The 26,374-nt window shown below is 39.1% G+C and overlaps 1 protein-coding gene across 4 annotated transcripts in view; it reads right to left on the bottom strand.

The window, feature by feature from the left end:
• Positions 1–26,374, bottom strand: part of DLGAP1 (DLG associated protein 1) — an 869,846-nt gene that overhangs the window by 543,857 nt on the left and 299,615 nt on the right. For 2 of the 4 annotated variants that reach the window (XM_036822899.1, XM_036822903.1), the window contains exon 3: positions 12,586–12,702. The gene's annotated coding sequence lies outside the window, so the exon portion shown is untranslated. Of the gene's footprint in view, positions 1–12,585; positions 12,703–21,552; positions 21,565–26,374 lie in introns of those variants that run through there. The other 2 variants (XM_036822901.1, XM_036822900.1) reach the window with 2 other exon arrangements.

Raw genomic sequence — 26,374 nt, 5'->3', positions numbered from 1 at the left:
TGTGTGTGTGTGTGAGAGAGAGAGAGAGGGAGAGAGAGGGAGGGAGAGGGAGGGAGAGGGAGGAGAGGGAGGGAGAGGGAGGGAGGGAGAGGGAGGGAGGGAGAGAGAGAGAGGGAGGGAGGGAGAGAGAGAGGGAGGGAGGGAGAGAGAGAGGGAGGGAGGGAGAGAGAGAGGGAGGGAGGGAGGGAGGAAAAGAATTACTTATTAGACATGGAAACCATATGTAGGCTCTTTGTGTTTGTGTTGTTTAGTCGGTCACAATCATTTTATTCCACGTGACAAATGAAAGAAGAAATAATTTTGAGATTTAAAAATAAAATATATAAAGAGCTGCAATACTTTAGATAGAGGGTGGTAAGTTTTTTCTCCAAGGGCCAGATGGTGGCATGGGAAAGTCCCAGGAAAGAGTGACAAGAGATCCTGCTGGACTGGACTGGCTAAGTATTCTAATATCTTACTAGCCATAGGCACAAAGTAATGCCACAGTGTAAAAAAATCCACTAACTGTTTCTATGGGCTCTACATCAATGTTAGAGGAATATTTGTCAAATGTCTTATTTTCTAAATGTGTGTGAACACTTCTGGCATTAAATAGAAAGCTGGCCCAGAGGATCCCAATGTTCCCAGCCAGGTCTAAAATTCTATGATTCCAAAATTTAAATTATACTACAATTACTAATACGTGGAAGAATTTCAAAAGCAGTTGAAATGGTGTTTTATGACTTCTTTTTCCTGGCTTAACATTTGTGCAAATTCTAGAATGCTAATTCCTGAAGCTTGGCAGTTTGAACAATAATTGACTATTTCCTAGTCACTTTGCAATTGCTTTCTTTTAATTGCAGATGAATCAGTACAGCATGTAAAATCTGAAAACTAAGAACAAGCGCTTTCGAAAAATGATTTTTTCATTGAAATGAGTCAACCACCACTAAATAATAATTCTACTTTTATACGTCAGCCAGTGAATACCCTCAACTACACCTCACACGATCATTAAGAACACATTCACTGACCAACTACTAGAACCTAAAACCAAGACTGATGTAGTCTAGGGTATAAAAATACTCATTAATTGAGGGAATGAGCATAGACTCTGCATCATGGTGCCAGGGTTCAATTTCCAGCTCTGCCATTTACTAGCTGTGTGACCTTGGGTAATTTACTTAACTTTTCTGTGCCTTCCTTGCTCATTGGTAAAATGGGACTAAAAATAACACCTACTCCTCCATAGGGCATTATGAGAATAAAATAATATAGTCTATAAAGTGAATGGCATAAAGCCTGCTACATGGTCAAGTTTCAAAAAAAGTTGATAATATTATTTCCATTTCTATTTTCATTCTACCAGGTCTGATAGTTATCGAGCATACAAACCTCATATAATTCTAGGGCAAAAATGGCCTTCCAAGAGAGCCAGGCATTGTATTAATTTCTGGGAAAAAGTACTCACTTAAAACCCTACTTTAAAGTATCCTGCATTCAAAATGAAATGAAGAAAATACAGGCATATCTCGTTTTATTGTGCTTTGCTTTATTGCACTTCCCAGATATTGTGTTCTTTTTTTTTTTTTTTTTTTTTACAAATTGAACATTTGTGTCAACCCGAGCTGAGCGAGTCTACTGGTGCCATTTTTCCAATAGCATTTGCTCACTTCGGGTCTCTGTGTCACATTGTGGGAATTCTCACAATGGGAATTCTCACAATGGTGGTATTTCTAACATTTTCATTATTGTCACATTTGTTAGGGTGATCTGTGATTAGTGATTTTTGATGTTATTACTACACCTTGCTGAAGGCTCAGAGGATGATTAGCCATTTTTTTTTAGCAATAAAGTATTTCTTTTATTAAGGTCTGTACTTTTTTTTTTTTTTTTTTTTAAGACATAATGCTATTGCACACTTACTAGACTACAGTATAGTGTATGTAACTTTTATATGCACTGGGAAACCAAAACCTCATGTGACTCATTTCATCACGGTATTTTCTTTATTGCAGTGGTCTGGAACCAAACCCTCAATGTCTCTGAGGTCTGCCTATAACATAAAATGAAGACCTATTAAGATGAATAAATCAAGTACTTTTATTTGCTTCGTGCAATACACTCTGCATTCTGAGGTACAATGAGGGATACAAAAACATGGGAAAGACTCATTCCTGTTATCTACGAGTTTAAATTTTTTAATACAATAAAATATATGCACAGTTAAAGGTAGCTGACATACTCATTACATATCTATTGAGCGTTTACTAGGTACCAGGCATAGGTAACGCAAAGATGCTTTTATCTAACATCAACTCTGTGAGCCTTCCTTTCCCATCTTTGAGATGGAGTTAGAAACACCCCAAGAAGATTTTCTGAGAATCATATGTGAATCACTGCACAGTGATCTGTGATCTATAACAGAGTATCGATACCCTAAGAGCTTCGAGCAGAGGCCATAAGGGTATGGAGGAGAGGCATACTCTTCCAGGAAGGTGACACCAGAGGACTGTCTAGAAGGAGATTTGTGAGGCAGAGAAATGCAGTAAGGACATGCCATGCAGAGAGGGCAGGAAATGCTACACGGCCAGGGCTCAGGAAGGGGAGCAATTCACATCCTTCACCCTCTACTCTACTCACCATCTGATCGTGTTTCTCCCCACCCCCTGCTTAAGAATCTTGAATAAGCTTCTGTCCACTGGGTGAGATCAATGGAATCTTTCACGATCCAATCGCAGTTTACCCAGCTGTCTGATTACCATCACCTCTTTTACACACGGCCACAGAGGGTACCATGCGACAGTGGTGAAGGGTTCAGGTTTTGGAGTTAGACAGAATTTTCTACTTAGTTGCTGTAACCTTCGGGGAGTTATTCTAACTCTTGAAAGATCCAGTTTTCTCACTTGCAAAGGAGGAGTAATAGTAGCACCTACCATTTGAAATTGGTTATAGGAATTAAATGAAATAGCGTACTTAACATGGCATTGGGTCCATAAGGACTCAGCGAACAACAACTATTAAAAATATATCGGGAATGGTATTTTGAGGTTAATCTAAGGACGGCTTGCAAAATGGAATTTGGGAATGAGGTCAGCGTGAGGCACAAAGCTTGGTAAGGGTGCTTCTGCAGGGGCTGAGGCGTGAGGCAGACCAGTGATGGTGGAGAGCATGTCAGGGCTGGAGGGATTCGAAACAGCCAAGGAAAAAACAACCAGGACCCAGGGATGGGCTAGATAAGTAGGAATGGAAAGATGACTCCACGATTTTGATACTGAGCGAATGGTGGTCCAGTTTTTAAAGAATGAATAAGTCACGTGAGATGGGCTGACTGACTTTATCATGTCACAACTTGTAGTTATACAAGCTTATAAAATAGATGCCATATTTAAAAGAAATTGCTAAATTTAGAATTAGGACATAAGCACATTAATTACATTTGCTAGGTTGAACACTGGAACTTTCTTTTTCCCCTTCATGATGAAAACCATCCCTGTTCTCCTGGCTCTCTTTGCACCCTTCTGACCAAGACTCTCTTTGATTAAGGAGTTGGGCTCCTCGAAGCCTCAGGGCCTCCCCCTTAGGTTCACCCTGGTTGGACTTGCACCATCCAGTTGTACCAAGAATCTTGCTAAGTCAGTTTAGACAGAACTCCCCACCCTCCATAACTGATCACCCTTGATATCTGATCAAAGTCTTCACCTTCCACCCTTGGTACCTGATCACCCTGGTCTGCCTTTAGCAAGAATCCTATTAGGTCTGTTTAACCAGAATCTTCTCTCGCTCCTGATATTGCCTCTTAGTAATTTCCATCCACTGACTCCCACCTGCTCCTTGGCTATAAATCCCTACTTGTCCATGTTTTATTTGGAATTGAAACCAGTTCGTTACTGAGGTCTGTTTGGCCCTGTTGCAATAGTCCTGAATAGATCTGTTTTAAAATGCTTTAATCACTGTCTAGCTCTGATTTTCTTTGAACTTCTCAGCTAATTCCTTCTTCTCCTGCCTCCTAACTGAGGGCCTTCCATGTAGTTCAGTCCATAATTCTTCTCTTTTTCTGTTAACCGTCTCCCTGGGGTGGGAGGTTGGGGGGCAGGGTTCATCTTATTAAAATCCTATTGGAACTCAGGCCTCCCGTTTACCTGCCCAAGGCACCTTCCTTCATATTCTAACTATGCAAAATTTCCCATACCTAGAAGTAGGTTCAAGTGAAAAATAATGACAATAAAATTATCAGGAGAGAAGCAGTAATTTACAGGTCAAGAAAGAGATACATTACTCAAGCTTTTAATACCAATGGACACGTTATTTTGCCAGTAACTTTTCTTAAATAAAAATGGACCAAAATATATGAAACCATCCAAGTGTCCCCTCATGAAATATTTTCTTATGTGTAACATTTAGAGTTTCTTGATCCCCAAAGGCGATTAAAATACATGCCCAGGGCTTCCCTGGTGGCGCAGTGGTTGAGAATCTGCCTGCCAATGCAGGGGACACGGGTTCGAGCCCTGGTCTGGGAAGATCCCACATGCCACGGAGCAACTGGGCCCGTGAGCCACAATTACTGAGCCTGCGCGTCTGGAGCCTGTGCTCTGCAACAAGAGAGGCCACAATAGTGAGAGGCCCGCGCACCGCGATGAAGAGTGGTCCCCACTTGCCGCAACTAGAGAAAGCCCTCGCACAGAAACGAAGACTCAACACAGTCATAAATAAATAAATAAATAAATAAAAGAACGTGAATTTCTTTAAAAAAAAAACAACAAAAAAAAACATGCCCAGTTAAGCCCCACTATAAGTTGCTGTTTGAAACATTTGAGTTTCTTATTACTTAAGACCCAGGAAGTCTTTGATTAGGAAAGCTGCCTTGCCAGGAAAGTGATATTTTTTTTCCCCAGGAGACGAAATTAAAGAGGGCAATACTGCTGAGAGCTGTGTGTGCCAAAGGCAATACGCTGTATTTGTCAACAAATCCAATGCCTTCATGGAGAGGAGAGAACATCTCAGCTGTTCTACAGTGGATGGTCCCTGCATGTCATTACACGCAACACCTACGACCCACCACCACTCACGACAAAATGCAAAAAAAAAAAAACCAAAACCATACAGGGAATTGAACAGTGCAGACAGAAACCCGAACACGTTAGACAACATCAGAGCATAATGCCTGATCGCCACAATCTGACTGCAATCACCCGACTAGCTGGGCATTCACGTATTAGATGGGTAATATGGAACTTCATTCAACAAGTTCATTCAAATTTACCAGAGATGGTGGCGGGGGGAGGAGTGATTTCATAGATGACTCCCAGGTTTCCAACTTAAGCAATTGGGTGTGTGGGTCATGGTGACATAGATGGGGACAGAGAATAGCAGAGGAGGGAGGAGAAGATGGGAGGGGGCGTCTATGGGCTGAGTGTTGGAAATAAGAGATTGATGTGACCGTGAAGCACCAGTGGGATGTCTTCTTATTTCATACACAGGAACCTAAATGTGATCAATAATTCAGGGCTGGGTTATTAAAGGGAATGAATTTACAGTAATAATTCAGACTACATCATTCTTGCTTCGCTTTTGCTATTTAAACATCTAGCAATTATCTAAATCTACTTTAACTTATGGTTTGAATTTTCTCCTAAATCGTTTGAATTTTCTCCTAAATCTAGTGTCACTATCACTCCAACTGGATCATCTCAAATTGGCCACATCCTTGCTTTCAAATATAATCTATAAAATTGGGGTAATCCTGGCCCTCTTGCCCTGATAGATAAGTTTAAATTATCTCTTAAAGACCAGCTCTTTTCTTTTCCCCTGTAAGACAACCAGTAAGGAGAGGTCATGCAGCAGTCAGATGGCTCTGATTGCCATGGGTCTGTGCCCTGCTCTGCCATGTACTAGCTTTGTGTTCTTTGGCAAGTTCTTTAGCTTCTTTATGCCTCAGTTTCTTCATCTGTGAAATGGAGAGTACGTTTCAGTCTTGGTTTATGGCTCAGTACATAATTTTAAAATATTATACAGGAACTTAAGAAGAATCGGTATTCTCCAATTGTTGATTGAAAAAGTCCACTTATGACCATCAAATGAAGCTTCTTAGTGTGTGTTCATGTCTTCTATGTCTTCAGTGAGTTTTTTGTGAGTTTCCTCTATCCTGGAGAAAAATATCTTGACATCTACCCACTGTGATGGTGGATTTGTCAATTTCTCCCTTAAGTTGTATAAAATGTTCTCAAAGTTTAGAGTAAGGAATAAGGGAGGTAACTCAGAGAAGGTGCTCAAAACAATGCCTGGAGGGTAGCAGAATACGCCACCCCAAAATATGCCACTTTGGCATGAGGATTATTTAGAGTCAAAGGCATTTGAAAAACAGCAGGTACAAGTAGAACATTGTGTTTTGACTGTCCCCTTTGCTTCCTAAAAGCAGGAGATAAACCTCCCATGTGAAAGATGTCCTCCCTGTACTGGGAGGAAAGAAACATTGTTATCACCAGAGTAGAGGATAAGAGAATTCTGTACAAAGAGATCTTATCAAAATAACTCATCCTCCTTTAGCTTCCCTGTGTATTTTAGTTAGGTTGCCACAATTCTGCCTCTTTGTTCAACCTAGTATATAAACATGAAGGTCCTGCTACTTCTTTGGGTCTTTATTTCCTTATGAAGACCCCATGTCACAGAAAACTTATATTAAATAAATTTGTGTAATTTTCTGCTGTTGATCTTTCTTACATCAATTTAATTTTCAGGCCCAGCCAAAGACCCTAAAAGGGCTGACATAAAATTATATCTCCCCTGAATGGGCACAAACCTAAGTATTTAACATATGTTTGCTATTACGTTTTTAATCATAAATAAATACAAACAAAGACCTCAAATATTTGAAGTGCCAGAGAGAAACGCATTGTGTATCACTACAATTATTTTGTCAGATTTGTACATTATTTGATTTATAATTCCCAGATCCTCTTGGGATGGTAAAAAAAATGCCAGCACTAATGCTGGTTGTTTAAAGTGGTATCATCTTTTCCGTAAACGTAGCTTTTAAATAAATATTTTAGGTGAAAATTCCTAGCACATGATGAAAATGCAGTGAGAATGAAATAAACTCGGCCAACATGCCTTTCATCCTTTTCTTTTTTTCTTATAATTCTCATCAAGCTGAGGTCTTTTTACTACATAGTGAATGTTGTCCTTGGGTATTCTTAAAGTGTCAACAAATACTAAAAAAATGTGAGTTGTGATAAACTCTATTATATTCTGTTTAATAAAGGAATTACTCTATCATACAACAGAGAATATGTGTCTTTCAGAGAGTATTTAATAGATCTTTTCATTAAAAAAAGGCCAATTTTGGTAATAATTGGTCTATGTAGAAATAACTATACTCTTGTGAATGACTGGGTTGTCTAAGTAAACAATATCACACCATCACCTCCACCACTACCATCACCAAGCACTGAATGTGTATGTGTATATATATATATCTCCTAGAGTTTGAAACTGCTTCATCAGTATGATTTTCATCTTGACGGTCATATGTCTCTGAGACATGACAAACACAACATCCCACAATTAGATTTTAGTTATCTTACAGGTGTCTAAAATAACCAATGTACTCAAACGGCACCAGCAGTTCTTGGCTCTAAATTACTTCTGACGAAAAAGTATAGAAGAATAAAATATAGTAAGCTTTATCTCAAAAGACATTACCTTGCAGAGGATTTATAAAATACTGAAAGAGTAAAGAAGACAACAGGATGAAATCCTCTGCTAAGATAGATGAAATAGCCCACCAAAACTTTATTGATCTACCCCTATTAAGGAGAAAGCTCTGGATTTCTGCTGAGGTAGGACTGGGGTTAACCAATACCAAAGTGACAATTCAACCTCAAAAGAAATGAATAAATTTAAAGAGCAGAAAAATATATAATATTTGCATGAATTCTGTAGTAAACGAATCATCTATTGACCAAAATTTAATTTCTTTTGCCTCTGGGTATAAGGCTGCATCAGACAAATTGGCTATAAACATAATTTTTCAGAGAACAAGAAAGAAAAAAATAAGGAATACCTTTAACTTACTGGAATCATATACAAATCAAGAGCATATAAATATTTATTCAGACTCAACCAATGTCTTGAAGAATCTTTCACTTCTGCCCTAACTGTGGCCACATAACAAGACACAGCCAGAATGCGATTTGCAAACTTTAAGCTTTGACACTGAGGGAGTCGGTCTTGATGATGAAAAGGGCCTTGTTTGCTCTATGTAAATCACTCACAATGCATGGAACCAGATATCCTGTCTAGCTGAAAGCCTACGGTTGAATTTTCCCATTAGTCTTGCCAAGTCTCAGATGACTAAATTACAGATACATTTTCCAAACTGGGTTCATCTTTTAGAGTCACAGATAAACATTTCTTAGCCTTGTAGAATTATAGTGGAGAAGAAGAATGGAATCTCCATTAACCTCTAAAACCATGGTTTGGGCTCTGGTCGGCTTAGAGGCCTGGAGAGGTCTTTAGAGATCACCATGCTCAGCAGATAAGTGCTGGATATTTTTCAGATTAACCCTAGTCTTTAAAGCAACCTGGCAGATGGTAACAACACTGTCCCCATTTTACAGATGAAGATACTAAGGTACATAGAGGGGTGCACTAAATTCTCCAAGCTCATACTGTTAACAAGTGAAAGAGCTGGGTTTTGAGCACAGATTTTTCTGTATCCAAAACCCTGCTCTTTCAACTTCACTGCCAAATAGGTGACATATTAGTTGATGAATTGACTCACTCATACTGTCACACCTGATTTTAAGTAGCATTTCATATGACCTGCATCCTGAGATTGCAAGATAAGTAACTAGAATAGTCCTTTAGGGACATTTATCCTAAATCCTTCTTTTTATAATGGAGGTAGCTGAGGCCTAAGGACTCAACCAAGGATGTACATCAAGGTAATAACAAAGTTGGAACTAGATTCTTTTCCTGAAGCTTAACATGAGGCATGCCATAGGAGGACGTGACAATTTTAATTTTCTACCGTTAAAGTGAATGATGCAATACATTTTTGAGATTCCTGTTTTCATTCATTGTTATTATTTATGCTAATACATAATTATAAGAGGCTCTTTCAAGGGTGCGTTTTGAAGTTGATGCCACTACAGAACCTACAGCAGAAGGAAATATGTGGGAACTTGGTTTAAAAACATACAGAATAAATTTTACACTGAGCTCTAAAAGCAGGCCTTCAGCCCAATTTCTGGAAAAAATCAAAGAGCAGGCAGAAAACAGACAGGAGGAACAGTTATTTTAGCACGAAAAGTAGGATAAATTTACCAAGCCAATCATGGGATGATGTGTGCAGATAAAAGATGCAGAGAGAAAATTTGCAACATTGATACACGAACACATTTGAATGCAAGAAAGCAAAAAACCAGAAGGCACAATTGTCCGAAATGTGAATAAACATTCAAATGATGTTGCAGCTGCAAAATTTAAACTCCAGGAAGAGACATTTGCAAAGGAATTTATTAACTGGATGTGATTTCCCGGTTTCACATAGCCAGTGGCTCTTTTATAAAGCAAAACGTACAATTTGTCTTGATAGAAACGATATCTCCCCCTGTTGTACCCAACCAAATGGCAAAAAGTCTTTTTTGAAAGACTCTGCTTACTAAAGAGCAAAATACTATTGATACGCAGACACTCAGGCTCTGAATACATAGTTATTCCACCTAATCAAATGCCTGATATATTGACTATGGTCTTACACAATAAGGAGGTTTTCATGTGATGTCAATTAGTCTTTCCCTAATGGCAGTTTCTTTGTAGAGCAGTTTCTTTGTAGGCGTTAAGTTCCCTGCTGAAACCAACCATTGCCTGCCAAACCTGTCTATCTGTTCCTCCCACCTTCCCTCACTCCCTTCACTTCTATCCATCCATCTGTCCATCCATCCATCCAACAAATATTTATGAGTCTATAACACAGTGGGGGATATAAAAATGTATCAAAAAGCTTACTCTTGGGGACTTTATGACGCTAAGATGGTCTCTGACCAGAAGACAGACCCTGTACTTAACCTAGTACACCTCTCCACAATGGTGGATGCTGGCAAGTGAGTCCTTTTATTGCAGTCTTTGAGTTCAAACTGCAATGTAGGAACTGTAGTGCCAGACTGGATCATTTGTTTTACGGAATGGTTCTCAAAGTAAGGTTCCTGCACCAACAGCAGCAACACAGCCTGGGAACTTCTTAGCAATGCAAATTATTGGGTCTTGTCCTAGACCAACTTATGTTTGAGAACCCAAATGCATCCAAATCACTTGGAAGACTTGATACATCACAGAATTTGCAGTACTAACCAAGGGTCTAGACCACTGGTGAGTGAAGTCAAGGAATAAGAAATAAGTCGAAAACTTAGAGTGGCAGGTTTTAAATATTGATTAAGAAGTTTGGACAATGATGAGTTGGGTCAATTAGGAAATATTTTCTGAGCAAAGAGCAGATATGGTCAGAACTTTTATTTAGGAGACCTTGGAGTCTCATGAGACCACAGAAAGGAAGACAAATGAGAGGCGACGGCATTGTTCAGGTGAGAAGACACAGTCATTGATTCTTTCTCTGATGACCCAGGAATTTATCAGGCCTCAAGTGAACCGGGACCATTCGCTCAGTCTGCATCCTGAGCTCAGGATGAGGTCTGCTCTAAGAAGTATCTCTCCACTGTTGTGGGATTCTCTTCATTCTATAGTTTGATTCTGTCCAGTTTGGGCATTTCTGCCTTGCCACCTGTCACTGCTTCCTGGGTTCCCCTGCCCGGCCTCTTTCTGCTACCCTTTTCCTTCCTCCCCCCCATTTTCATTTCCTTCATTAGGAATTTGCATGTTAATTGCATCGGTTGAAATGTTTGCTTGTTCATTTGTTTTCACAGCTGCTCCTTAGAGAGCTCACGGATTACATTCCTCCTCTGCACAAAGGATCTTCTAGGTCACAACACAACCACAGCCTTTACCTGGCTTCATTTTCATCTGTTGACTATCCTCATGCTGAAAACAAACAAACGAACCCTGATTCACTTTAACGTGTTAAATCTATGTTGCCAGCTGACCATCCTTGTAACTTTATGCTCGGACGTGCATAATTTGTCACGACTTTCACACAAATAATGACACTGCTAATGAGGTTGTTTCCAAATAGGAAAGATAATAATTATATTTTTGTGTTTCCACAGATACCTTCTTGTACATAAATCAATATACGGTGAGCAATAAGTACAGGTACTATAAAATATTATTCTATTATCTCTGTTCCAATATTTTGGTCATACTTCAAATCTTACTATATATAATACCCAATGCACACGTGGGCCAAGACGTACTTTTCACTCTGAACATGGACAATTTATTGATGAAGAAGTTAGTTTTGAAACAGAGTTCCCTTTGGTTCTATGCCATTTGGATAGCCCGCTTCAATGTCTTTAAAACACAAAACATTTTCTTCCTGGAAATAGTTCATTTAGGAGGATCATGTGATTTATTTGATGATTGAAAATAAAGTAAAAAGAACTACAACAGACACCTCTGCTTCCCTGCATCACACCCCCTTGGTTCACCTCTGATTTCAGCCATGGCTGCACAGATGGACGGTTCTGTGCCAACTCAGATTCTCTTTGCCTTTGCAGTGTCTACCACAAATGACAAGTGCCAGCACAGCCCAGAACTGTGGGGGAGTTAATGACCCAGGAGCAATCCACAACCAAGGGGAAAAAGCCAGTGGATAAAGCTTTGGCCACACATCCTTCAGGCAGAAATTCCAGGAGGGATCCCAGATCCTCTTGGAAGTCCCAGGGGGACCACGTTTCCATGTGCACCGTGGAGAACTCATTCACCTGCTCTTACTTTGGTCTTTGCTTCTTCCCCCATTCACTCTCCCCAATGCTCGGGATCAGCTCGCCAATAAAGGATCATGCCCAGGTAGTTGTCCCAGGCAAGCAACCAAAACAAACAGGATCAATTGTTAGTATATTCAGCAGTATCAATCCCCTTTAGACCTGACACCACATATGTAGTATTTTTGATTTTTCCATTGTCGAGACCTTTCTTTTTTCTTTCCATAAACTACACAATAAAATGAAAGGAGCAGAGATCATAGCATTGCCTCAAGTGTTTCCATTGCCTTTCTTACCTCACACAGATCAAGCTGATCACGTCTCTGGTGATAAATTCAAACCTGTCCAACACTCCAAGAAAAAAGAAGCTGATACTATGTCATCTACTCCCACAATTCCATGCCTGAACCTAAAGCACAACATTTCAGCCCGCAGATTTACGAAAATGGCATCCGCCCGCTCTGCCGCTGCAGATCAACACCAAGAATAAAGATGAAACATATAAAACACATCTGGTCCAGATTCTGAACAGGCAACTAATGAGTTAAAACAACACAGACTTGAATATGTCAGCAGCCTATTAATATGCCTGGAATTACAAGCCAGAAATACTTTCATTAAACTCCATCATGCAATCCAAAAAGAAAAAAAAAAGTTGCTTTACATAGGGTGACTGAAAAGGAAGCTGTAGGGATATGTAATTTAAGGGAAAAGGAGACAGTTTTACCTTTGATTATCAATTTTCCATTCCTCTTGCTTCTAAAGCAGGAAAAGATCCAAACGTTGCAGTTTTCTTTTTTTTTTTTAACCCGATGTCCCTCTTGGTATGTGATGCTCAACTGTTCTGAAACACAACGGAATGCAATAATTAGATGCAGTAACTACCCTGCAACAAAAAGATACTTAAGAAGATTGCCTAAGAACCACCGGGGCAGCCATTAAATTCAGTGATGTGAGAAGAGCGTTTCACAGAAAATTCGTATGGCAGGGCTCTTGCACGATGTTACACTTTATTTTTATGCTTTTCAGAAAAGAAAATCAACTACACAAATAAAAAACAATATCACTGTAATAAATAGGCTTGCTATTCTAGAGTCTACTTTTCTACTATTAACATTTATATCCTCTTTAAAAAGCAATAAAATGCAAGCATTGATCATGTGATTTTGTAAGACATATTACACACACAAGACTGTGTTCACTTCCTGTGCATTATTTGTTTTAACAACACTGCAACTAAGCAGCTGTGACTAAAAAAAGGGGTTAAAAAATATTCTTTCCAGGGTAGTTCTTTTGATATCACAGGAGGACACCAATTATGGCAGAATCTTTCCAAGGGCATTACTAGGTGCTGGCTGATGCCTAAACCAAAGCATTACCCCCAATTAGTAACAATACTTTCTCATGAAAGCGATAAAATGGAACTTCTAATTGGGCCCAGACTTAAGGAGGGGGGGTACCTAGTATGACCACATCACATGCTTTATGCTGAGCTGTCATTTTCCTTTCTGAAGGGTCACGGAGACAAGGACTTGTGTTACATGCGCAAATGACTGGTGTTGAAAAATGAAGGTATCAACAGAATTCTGTTTCTGTTTGCTTCTAAGCAATATGATTTTGTGGCCCTCGGTAGCACATTCAAATAGCATCAGAGGGAATGAGAAAAACAGGCGATCTAAGTATTAGGCAGAGGTGGAGGGATATTCAGAATTGAATCTGGGGGTGAGTAATTTCTTACCTCCTAATTATTTACAAGAATGATAGTGCTTGAATAAATGGAGAAATCATTTCACAGAAGAGGAATCGGAGGCCAGAAGAGGTGACAGGGCTTGCTTAATTTTATTAAGTTAAGAGACACAAAGGCAGAATGACATCTCAGATTCTCTGCCTCAAAGTTCAACCCCTTTCAAAACCCGCAACACTGTTTCCAAAAAGAACAATGGTCATTCAAAAAATTCGGGGTTAATACAATTCTCTGCAGAAGTTGTTCCAGCAATAATTTGAGGCTGGCAAAGTTGACAGGTTAAGAATTAGGACGCTGTGGGTGGTAAAAAGCTAGAACAACGGTAGCACAAAAATATCATGTATTTTCATAGCACATAAAGCACCTTGGGAATATTATATTTTCACGTGTATCTCATTTACCTATGTTATAAAAGATAAAAATGGTTCTCCATTATCAAAAACTTTCAGGTATAATTATCATTATGAGCCCTGGTTTATGTATGATTATTGTGTTAAATATTCTTAATATTGAAGGACACTAGACAAACTCTGAATTTTTCCCTACATATATGAGAAATAGGTTACTCAAGGAGATACTAAAAAATGTTTACTTTCTAAACATTTGGAACTGACCATTTATTCATTTATAAGTATTGAGAATCTACTTTGTGCTAGATATTGTTCTTAATTTTCCATAGAAAAAAATGAAAATATTATGCAGTTTTTGACAGAGACACCCACATATACAATAAAAATCAATTTTATTACAACTGGGATGTTTTCTGAATTAAATAATATTTACGTAAACGAATATCTTATACAATGGGAGGTGTCTTAAATGTCATCTAATCTAGCAGTCCCCAAGTGTGGTTGATCATCACAATTGTCTGGAAAGTTCGTGAAAAATACAAACTATAGAATTTCATGCAAGACCTATTAAATCAGACTATTCATGGGTAGATTCAGGGTAATCTGCATTTTGCAAATGCTCCCAGGTTCATTCTCCTGATCAAGCGGGTTTGGGAAACTTACGGATTCTTGCATAATTTCCTTATTCTAGAGATGAGGGAACTGAAACTAAGGAATGACTTGCCCAAGGCATTTGTTTGGTGACAGAACTGAGATTAGAATGCAGAATTCCTGATTCTTGGGTATTTTTTTCCCTTCCCTCACCCCAACAGTCCCTTTTAAACTTTTTCTTCCTGCCCTTTTTCTATCACCGAGTAACAATATTTAGTCTCTATATCTGCGAAAGAATGAGAGCAAAGGAAAGGTATAAAACAAAAATACAAACAAAAAAATAAACAAAACCCAAAAAACAACAAACAAAACAAAACACCCTGACACACACACACAGGAATCTGAACTTAAGTAGTCTGCTTCAATAGTGTGCTCTTCCCTACCGCACTGGGTTGTGCTAGAGTCACTACTTTGGGGTGTCTGCTGCCCTGTCCTTTAGGATCTGCCCAGCCTTCCACCACCTTCCCCAACCTTCAGAGGTGCCCTCTGTCCATTGTGTGTCATTGAATCCTCATCCATGGCCATCGTAGGCTGTGGGGCGGTAAGGGGAGCTCACTAAGAAAGTGACATGTAACCAAAATCTTGAAAGATGTGAGGGGGTTAGTCATGTGCACGACAAGCGTGTTCCAGGCAGAGGGAATGGCCAAGGTTAGGGCCCTGAGGCAGGAGTGTTCCCAGGGGCTGTTCCTGGAATTGCTAGGGGGTCAGTGGGGATGGAGTAGCGCTGGCTAGTACAGGATTAGTAGCAGAGAAATGGAGGGGCAGCGAGTGGTACCGTGGGGAGGTGGAGGGAAGGACGGATCCAGGGCAGCTCAAGGCTTTTCGGCTTTTACTCTGAGAGTGAAATGGGGGCCACCACAGGAGCTTGAGCTCAGAATTGACACAGCTTCTGTTTCAGTAGCCTCATCCTGGCTGCTGGTTGGGAAGAGACCACAGGGGAGGCCAGGATGGAGGCAGGTGGAAAGCTCGCCTTCTTGGCGAGAGGAGATGTTGGCTCAGACTCACGTAGTGCTGGTGAGGAGGCATCAGATCCAGGCTGGGTATCTTTTGAAGGAGAGTCAACAGGATTTCCTGATGGAGTGGGTGGAGGGGGTAAGGAATGAGGGAGGCAAGGATGACCTCTAGGTTTCTAGCCCACACAACTGGAAGAGGACATTACTATCTATCACTTAGATGAGAAAGCCTGTGGCTAGAGAAGACTTCTGGGGAAAAAGGATGAGCTTAATTTGGCCATATTGACTTTGAGAGGTCAGTACCAAGTGGGCTTCTCATGCAGGAGGTTGGACATATAATATTGGAATGGAAGCTCCCAGAAGACTTTCTGGCCTCCCATGGAAAACTGGTAGTATTCTTATTATTACCTACTACAGATGATTATGTGGATATTAAATGCAATAATACATGTAAAACACAGTAACTGGTACATAACAGAACTCAGCACATTTTAATTCCCTTCTGTTTCCTGCTTTTATTTTCAAATATTTATTTCTCTGTTGACTATAAGATTAAGTCTAGCAGACATAGAGAATGGACTTGAGGACACGGGAAGGGGGAAGGGTACGCTGGGATGAAGTGAGAGAGTGGCATGGACATATATACACTACCAAATGTAAAATAGATAGCTAGTGGGAAGCAGCTGCATAGCACAGGGAGATCAGCTCTGTGCTTTGTGACCACTTAGAGGGGTGGGATAGGGAGGGTGGGAGGGAGACGCAAGAGGGAGGGGATATGGGGATATATGTATACGTATAGCTGACTCACTTTGCTATACAGCAGAAACTAACACACCATCGTAAAGCAATTATACTCCAATAAAGATGTTAAAAATTAAATTAAATTAAGATTAATAAAAAAGATTAAGTCTACCTTTGTGTGAAAAAATCAATTTTCTGCAAGACGTAATAAAAACCATGCTCTACATTTTGGCAGTCCTTTCTAAAATACAGTGAAAATAATCACCGGATGAAATATTAATAATGCTACTCAATAAGTCATAAAGCAGAACTTTCAGGGAGCAAGGTAAATTTTGGTTGGGGCACAAGCTGAAAGATCTAAAGTAAAAATAAAAACAGAACTGGAATAAATCCACAGACCTAAAAAGTCACTCGACTTCTCTCAAATCCCCCTTGATTTTTAGCAATGATTAATTGTCCTTCGGGATAAAGAAGATGCAGAAATGTGGGAGAGATGATCATTCAACCACAGGTCCTCATGCACAGCTGAGGAAGCACAGAGGGGAGATCTGGAAATTCTAGAAAGAATTCTTTGAAGTCTACAATTGTATCTTTAAAATGAGTTTGTTGATTTATAAACGCCTCTTCAACTAAACACAGTTTAAAATAGAAACCCCATAAGGTCAAACCCTGTTTTATAGATGAGGTTAATGAGTACTAGTGAGGTGACCTGTTTTATCTGAGGTCACAGTTAGTAGATAACAAAGCCAGAGCTAGCCCATAGGCCTCCTAACTTTCAGTATAGTTGTCCTTCCACTCAAATAGTTTCTCTTAATTTTTCTTTTTTTTTTTTAACCCAATTACCTCTTTTACCAAATAAGCAGCATCAGTTTTTGAAATCTCAAGTTTTCTCATAAAATGTTACTCACATTTATGGTCCATAACACACTGTGTTTGTTTGAAGACCAAAAGTTAAACCAGCGACCAGAGCCTCCTGATGCTCTCATCCCTGCAGGTCTTAGAGTAAGAATCAATTTCACAACAAGGTCTGCAATTATTCTGCTACTTCCCATATGCCTGAGGCAGCCTTAGATCAAATAAAAAGCAAAAAAAGGAAGACTAGCCACTTGCCACTTCCTTTGCAAACCTCTTTGCTGATTGATTCCTCATTTGTGTGTAAGAAACTTCAAAGCAGGGCTGGATGCATGGGCGTGCCCACCTGGGCAGCTCCATGGGGCTCCACGCACAGAACAGCCCTGTGCTGTTTAATGCTTTTATATTTGAGTCGGTGTTCTGTGGGTACAGTCCAACAGGATAATGGCGCACGTGTGTGATCGGGGGTACCTGAATAATATGCCTGTCCCCAGACATCCCTTGCTGCCTCATCTGCATATAACATGCGTGAATGTGAATTCTGGTAGACCCACAATTCCTGGGAGGTCAGTGAGGTTTGCTGAGTATGCTATGTCTATGGCTGACAGTCCCAAGAGGCCATGCTTTCCATGGGAACCAGAATTTGGTTCCAACTTTGCAAGAAGACGTTGGTGTTCTAAGAAACACAGATGACCAAGAAACCCTATCATATCCTTTATTTCTTGCATGTTTTCCATTGTATTAGCCAGCTGCTTATGCTGAAGGGGATACATAAAAAGGAAGAGAAAGGAAGAGCAATCATAGTTCTTTTTCTCCTTCACTCATCAGAAAGCCAAAGGGAGACTACTGGTACATGTTGGTACACGTATCAATAAGTGAAATAAAAATGGTAGACTAAGTTTTGTGTAGTGTTTCCACTGTTCTGGTAAGGATGACGTATGTATGCATGATCTATGACATACAAATTGCATGATTTTGGTGATTCTGCATGAAAGTTAGATATTCTTATATTTGTATTGCACAATATAAAGATGAATGGTTAAATTCATGCTAATAATTGAAACTTTTGCTTTTCTTTACCTGGAACTACATTAAATAGCCAATAAAAAATGCTACTAGTTGAGAGAGAGATGGTGGAAGAAAAGAAATGGTTTTAGATTTGTGTACATGTAACAACCCTCTGTCCTGCTTTTTGAACAAAGCGCCTGCCCTTTCATTTTGCCCTGAGCCCTGCTAATTATGTAGTCATTAACATTCACCCTGTTGTAATGAACTGGCACAGACTGTAGCAAGAGCTTCAAGCCTTATTAAATTACAGTTTAAGCACTGTATATAGAATTTTGGAACTGGACCACCTACTTCTGAAAATCCTGGTGTAAATGTGAACTAAATTAATCTAGTCTCTGTTCTTCTCAAATGCCTCAATGTCTTCTTCTTTACCAGCTGACTACTTGAACATTTAATCAAAGGTCCTACCTCAAGCCAACTTATCTCCGAAGTCCCTCAGTGTTTAATTTAATTTCTAATTTAATTTAATTTCTATCTTCCATTTGAAACTTCATTGCCTTAAAGGTCAAATCCTCAACCCGGGAAGAGAGAAAAGTCAGTGATAAAAGTGATTTACTTTGAAGTGTAAACAGTGTAGACACCTGACACTTTCAAGGGATATTTACATTTTAAAGATGCACTTCATACTGTCTAGATGACCTTAATGTGTAAGAAACAACGCTTCTAAGGGAGAAATCTTTCTGTTACTCTCTGTTCAGAAGGCCCTTCTACCCCAATCCACTTGATATAATGAGTCTTAACCTATTTCTGAACAAGTTCACATTTTATTTTTTTAGTTGAAGTATAGTTGCTGCACAATACTATGTAAGTTACAGGTATACAATACAGTGATACACAATTTTTAAAGGTTATACTCCATTTATAGTTATTGTAAAATATTTGTTATCCTCCCCATGTTGTACAATCTATCCTTGTAGCTTATTTTATACCTAAGTTTCTACCTCTTAATCCCTCACCCCTCTATTTCCCCTCCCCACTTCCCTCTCCCCACTGCTAACCACTAGTTTGTTCTCTATATTTGTGAATTTGCTTCTTTTTTGTTATATTCACTAGTTTGTTGTATTTTTAAGATTTCATATATAAGTGATATCATACAGTATTTGTCTTTCTCTGACTTATTTCACTTAGCATAATGCCCTCCAAGCCCATCCATGTTGCTGCAAATGGCAAGATTTCATTTTTTATGGCTGAGTAGTATTCCACTTTGTATATGTGCATATATATATATTATATATATGCACATATACACCCATATACCACATCTTCTTTATCCATTCATCTGTTGATGGACACCTAGGTTGCTTCTATATCTTGGCTACTGCAAATAATGCTGCTATGAACACTGGGGTGCATGTAACTTTTTTGAATTAGTGTTTTTGGGGTTTTTTTTTTTGATATATACCCAGGAATTGAATTGCTGGGTCATATGGTAGTTCTATTTTTAGTCTTTTGAGAAACCTCCACAGTTTTCCACAGTGGCTGCACCAATTTACATTCCCAGCAACAGTGTACAAGGATTTCTTTTTCTCCACATCCTCGCCATCATTTGTTATTTGTGTCCTTTTTGATGATAGCCATTCTGACAGGTGTGAGGTGCTATCACATTGTGGTTTTGATTTGCATTTTCCTGATGATTAGTGATGTTGAGCATCTTTTCCTGTGCCTGTTGGCCATCTGCATATCCTCTTTGGAAAAATGTCTGTTCATTCCTTCTACCCATTTTTTAATCAGGTTGTTTGTTTTTGCACACAATTTTTAAAAAAATGAGGTAATGTGTGCTCAGACATACCCAAATTTTCCCAATCAATTGAAGAAGGTTTCACAGTCATGAAACACACAGGCTTATTTCATGTCTCTTTAAAGCTCACCACAAAGAAATGCACTTTAAGATGTGTAGTGCTAGTTGGAAACTTAGCCTCTATTTTATTGTCTTTTTAAATTTGACCTGTATTCTTTATATCCTGTCCTCATATCTCAGTTTATCTGTGGCAGCTTCGCAGCTTCAAGAGTTTGGTTAGAGGACCCTCTGTGCTGAAATGTACAGGTACTGCCCCCAACCTGACTCACTTCTCTACAGACAGAATGATTTGGGCTCCCTGGTAGACACAGGGTACGTAATGACTCGCTGATACCTCAGCTGTTGCCCTGTTATAAAAAGACTGACTACTTATAACTGTTGGAGCACGATTTAGTGATACCTTTTAACCCATGTGGCTGAAGACTAAAAGACCTTTTCCCTATGGCAGATTTCTTAAAAGAAGTTTCACCACCCAAGAATAAATAGGAGACTGTGATATTTACTGTCAATGACTTAAGTGGGAACTCCCAACGTCTTGGATTTACACAGCCTTTCTTTCCTAAAATCTCAAAACTTAATATGTTTATAAATAGTTTTCTAAAAAAACAACAAACAACTCCCCTCCCCAAACCCACTAGACTATGATAATCTCTTTGGTCCTACTGAGTCCGCATTGCTTTCTCTTCGTTCACTGGGCTGGCAGGCTTCTACATCCCTTTCAATTTCGCCCCCCTCTGGATGAACTTAATGGAACATAATAAGAAGAGCTTCATTTATTGAGTGCTGGCTATACACCAGGCATTGTTCTAAGCACATTACATGGATTGCTTCATTGAAAATTCACAATAACCCTATGAGGGAGGTACTGTTATTAGCGCCATTTTACAGATGAGAAAACTGAGACGCAGAGATGGTAAGAAAATGACCAAATTATTAATGCTGGTGAGTGAAGGTACCAGCTTTATTTATATCAGACCTAGACAGTCTGATCTCAGCCATGCACTCAACCACTATTTCACCTCTTGGTGTCTGCCTCAAGCCAAATATACAGATTTACCTTTCGTCAAATTCATTTCCATCCACCTACCTAATTCCTTTATATCAGGCTGACTGTAAGGATTTCAAAGCCTACCATGTCCCAGAAACTATAAATAAATGACTTCATTTCGATATTATCATTATTTCATTTTTATAGATGCCAAAATAGAGGCACAGAAATTAAACTACTTGGCCAAGGTCACAGAAAATATTGGAGTTAGGATTTAAATCTAGTTCTTTTTTATCACTGTGTGACATTTTACTCTTCTGTGTTAGATTTAGTTTTCCTTATTCTTAAAAATCACTTTTCCATGCCAGAGTATAGAAAAGCTTTTGACTTTTCTGTCTTTTCTTTCCTTCTTTCCTTTTCTTTCTTTCTTTCCTTCCTTCTTTCTTTCTTTCTTCCTTTCTTCCTTCCTTCCTTCCTTCCTTCATTCATTCATTTATTTAGCTGATGGTTAGTTCAATTGTTAGAGCCAAAATTTTAATAGCCAGGGACCCAAGTCTTAGTTCCAACCCCCAGATATGCCAGTTGGCAACACTGGTTCCATGGCCACAAATTGTAAATTTGTTTCCAAGCACCACTTCCCAATGCATGCTGAGAATCATCAATCAGTGAATTATGCACTTTAAACATGGACTGGACTTTATCATTCATAAAATCTAATTTCTTCATTTCATAGATAAAAAAGGCACAGAGAGGTTAGGTGTCATAACTGAGATCACACAGCAGTTTAGTAGCAGAGATGGGACAATAATTTAGATTTCCTGACATGAAAACTGGGGTTTTCTTCCCATACAAACGCAGCCTAACTGGCTATTTTTCACAGTGTCTTAAAAATACATTCATGCATTCAACAAAGATTGAGGGGCTACTACGTGCCAGACACTGTTCCAGGTACTGGGAATGGGGTTGTAAATAAAAAAGAAAAATTCCTGCCCTCAAGGAGCTTTACCACCTGGCATTGTAATGGTACAACGTAATGCATCTATATTTAAGTTACTTTGAATTTAATCACTGTTTTTTTTTTTTTTAAAAAGTGATTATTTAAGAAGCACTGGCTTGAAATATGGATTGTCCAAAGCCATAAGAGATGGTAGAGCCTATTGGTTTTTTTGTTTTTGTTTTAAATTTTATTTATTTATTTATGGTTGTGTTGGGTCTTCGTTTCTGCGCCAGGGCCCCCTCCAGTTGTGGCAAGTGGGGGCCACTCTTCATCGCAGTGCGCGGGCCTCTCACTATCGCGGCCTCTCTTGCCGCGGAGCACAGGCTCCAGACGCGCAGGCTCAGTAACTGCGGCTCACAGGCCCAGCCGCTCCGCGGCATGCGGGATCCTCCCGGACCAAGGCTCGAACCCATGTCCCCTGCATTGGCAGGCGGACTCCCAACCACCGCGCCACCAGGGAAGCCCTAGAGCCTATTGTTATATCTACTATTTTGTATATATATATAATCAAAGTCCGGTCATTACACATAAATAGGGGTGGTGTGGGTTTTGCAGCATCAACAGAGAGATGGAGAAGATAAGGTGCCTGCCCTCAAGGAGTTTAAGGAAGAAGCATGAGTCACCTCGATTAGAGGAGAGGGTTTCCCCTAAAATTAAACCTCTTCAAGCAAATTCCATAACATTCCAAAATTATCTTTTACTCCGTAACAATTAAAAATCACCCTCTATAGCTGCTGAGAATTACAGCTATACTTAAGCAAATAATCTGAAATCCCAAAGCCCCAGTTAAATTTTCTGAAATTGATCTATTTAAAGTCTTTTTAAATGTTGAATACCTTATTTTGTGTCAACTTGTCCAGTGGCAGAGAGATAACAATAAAAAAAATGTAAATTTGCCTTGAAATCAACATACAACCAACCTCTTTCTCTTGTCAATAATAATGATAACGAAGTGACAAAACTGAGCTCTTGGTCACAAAGGCTGGCTGCATTTGCTAATAGTCTGAAAAGAAATGGCCACCCTAAAGCTATTTCAATAATGGAAAACAAAAAGTAGTGCAGTTTAAAGTTCTATACTAAGCCTATTCTTTTTTTTTTTTTTTAAGCCTATTCTTTAATTACAATATTTTGCAATGTCAATACACACCATTATCTGCAGTAACCAGGGATTAAAAAATATATAATACAGTTATGTTTCGATCACAAACTAGGCTTTAGTTGTCTTCCAAGATATTAAATGCTTCAGTTCAACTCTCCCACTTAAGTATGTTGAGTAGATGTGGCTGATATCATGTTATCTTGAAGTCTCTGACATGGAGGGTCCATACTAAAACATCTTGATTAAATTCCAGCAACAGTAAGACATGAGAAGCTGGTATATAATTTATCATTACCAATTCATAAGTGTCTTTGCTCGTAAGCCAGCATACGTGCTGAGCTGCTGAGAAAGCACTATTCACAAGTATTTTCATCTCTCATGCATTCCTTATTCACCCTTCTGAGGGGTAAACGTACAAGAATTCACACTCAGAAAACATCATGAATGGCAACTTTTGGAGAAAAATCTAAAGGGTTAGCAATTGTAGTTGAACTAACTTTTATCATTTGTTCCTACATTGCTTACGGTGCCTTTAAAAGAAGACCCAGCAAGGGAAATATGTCTCGGGGGCAAGCCTGGCTAATCTACGTGGAACCATGCTGCAACTGTTGAGTGCCCAAATAATGCAATTTGCTGTAACTTAATTTCTACAGTTCCCTCATGGTTCACACTGGGCAGCAGATTCAGTAGAAGTAAATTATGTACTTACTTACCATGGCCAATGCCACCCCAATCAAATGTCTGCTAAAATAGAAGGCAATGATGCTAATTTTTATGGTAATTAGGTGATATGCTCAGTTCCAGAGGCAAAGGCAGTGAACAGAAAGACAGGGAGCCTCTTTTTATTTCCTTTACCTCCATCACAGATGGAAAGTATGTAGGGTCATCTCTAGAAAATGCTGTGTCTTCAGCACAGTTCTATGACCTTTTCCTGTATACCTCCTTTTTTAAAAGTTATTTTATTGAAGTATAGCTGATTTACAATGCTGTATTACAACATACAACTATATAACATACAACTATACGATGTTGTATAGTTTCTGCTGCACAGCAAAGTGATTCAGTAATACATTCTCCAAAGAAGACATAATACAGATGGCCAATAGACACATGAAAAGATGCTCATCATCACTAATTATTAGAAAAATGCAAATCAAAACTACAATGAGGTACCACCTCACATTGGTCAGAATGGCCATCATTTAAAAAGTCTACAAATAACAAATGCTGGAGAGGGTGTGGAGAAAAGGGAATCCTCCTACATTGTTGGTGGGAATGTAAATTGGTGCAGCCACTATGGAGAACAGTACGGAGGTTCCTCAAAAAAATAAAAATAGAGTTGCCATATGATCCAGCAACCCCACTCTTGGGAATATATCTTGTATACCTCTTTACCAATTTTGTATCTTTTTCTCAGATACCATTTTTCAAGTGTCCCTTCATTAAAACTCCTATACCTGACAAGTAGTAAGCCAAGAAAGACTCGTTGTCCACACAGACTTGAGACACTCTTCTCTCACTGAGAGGCATCCAGAGGCATGGCCATCAAAAGCCCATTCTGCTCCCTCAGGTGATGCCAGCACGGACTGGTGAAAAAACCCAGCCAACTGAAATAAAAATGGAAAGGCACTGAAAACTCAATTGCCATTGGAACCATGGCCCAGATACGTAGGCCAGGACTTCATACCAAACTCCAGCAGTGTGACTACTGCTACAATGAAATACTTAAATAGGATCCAAAGTCTCCTAATTTAACAGACAAAATGTCCAGGATACAATAAAAAACCACCTGTCATACCAAAATTCAAGAGAAGTCACAACTTAAGTAAGAATAACCAACTGATGGCAATACTGAGAGGAGTCAGATGGCTGAATTATCTAACAAGAATTTTAAACAGCCATCAGATCAACGTTTCAACAATCAACTGCAAATTCTTTTGGAACATATGAAACAAAAGAAACTTCAGCAGAGAAACAAGTTATAATAAAGGACCAAACTGAAATTAATAGAATTGAAAAATACAATAACAGAAATAGTAGAAGAAAACAACTTGGTGGGTGGATGAAAACAGGGGTGGAGCAGACAAAGGACGTATCATTGAATTCACCCCATCTGAACAACAGGGAGAAAACAGAATATTTTAAAAATAAATAGAAAGTTCAGGGGTGTGCAAGGCAATAGCAAAAGATCCAAATTTCACTTCATCGGAGTCCCAGAAAAAGAAAAAGTGGGCCTGAGAGAATATTCAAAGAAACAGTGGCTGGATGCTTCTCAAATTTGGTAAAATACACACATCTGCAGACCCAAGGAGCTGAGGAAAATCCAAACAGGATAAACGCAAAGAAGTAGACACCAACACATTATAATAAAACTTGTGAAAATAAAAGACAGAGAAAATATCTGAAAGCAGCCAAAGAGAAACAAGCATTTCTATGGAGGAAGACCAATGTGAGTAACAGAAGACTTCTCACTTCAAACTCTGGAGGCCAGAAGGAAGTGGTAAAGCATTTTTCAAATGACAAAAGAAAATAACTGTCAGTTGCAAGTTTAATATTCATCAAAATGATCCTTCAGGAATGAAGAAGAAATGAAAACATTCTTACACAAAGAAAAAGTAAAAGAATATGTCGGGCTTCCCTGGTAGCGCAGTGGTTGAGAATCTGCCTGCCAATGCAGGGGACACGGGTTTGAGCCCTGGTCTGGGAAGATCCCACATGTCGCGGAGCAACTAGGCCCGTGCGCCACAACTACTGAGCCTGCGCGTCTGGAGCTTGTACTCCGCAACAAGAGAGGCCGCGACAGTGAGAGTCCTGCGCACCACGATGAAGAGTGGCCCCCGCTTGCCACAACTAGGGAAAGCCCTCGCACAGAAACGAAGACCCAACACAGCCAAAAATAAAATAAATAAATAAATTTATTAAAAAAATAAAAAATAAAAAAAGAATATGTCACTGGCAAACCTAATCTTAAAGACTAGCTAAAGGAAGTTCTTTGAATGGAAAGGAAATTAAAAAAAAAAAAAAAAAAGACTCATGGAACATAAGGAAAGGAACAAGGAAACGAACAGAAAGACAGGTATATGCAATCTTTTAATTTAAAGAGTTTCATAAAATATATTTGATGATTAAAAAAACAGAATGCAATCCAGTACTTAAGACAATGATATCTAAAAGTTTGGAAGGTAAAGGGATCTAATGGCTATGGTTTCCAAATTTTACTTAATGTGATAAATGTTGGTATTAATACACTGTGATAAGAAATGTATGTATGCTGT

Source organism: Balaenoptera musculus, chromosome 14 (assembly GCF_009873245.2).
Source record: "Balaenoptera musculus isolate JJ_BM4_2016_0621 chromosome 14, mBalMus1.pri.v3, whole genome shotgun sequence".
Lineage (NCBI taxonomy): Eukaryota > Metazoa > Chordata > Mammalia > Artiodactyla > Balaenopteridae > Balaenoptera > Balaenoptera musculus.
Note: the sequence above shows the minus strand (reverse complement) of the source record. Positions and strands in the feature narration are given on the sequence as shown.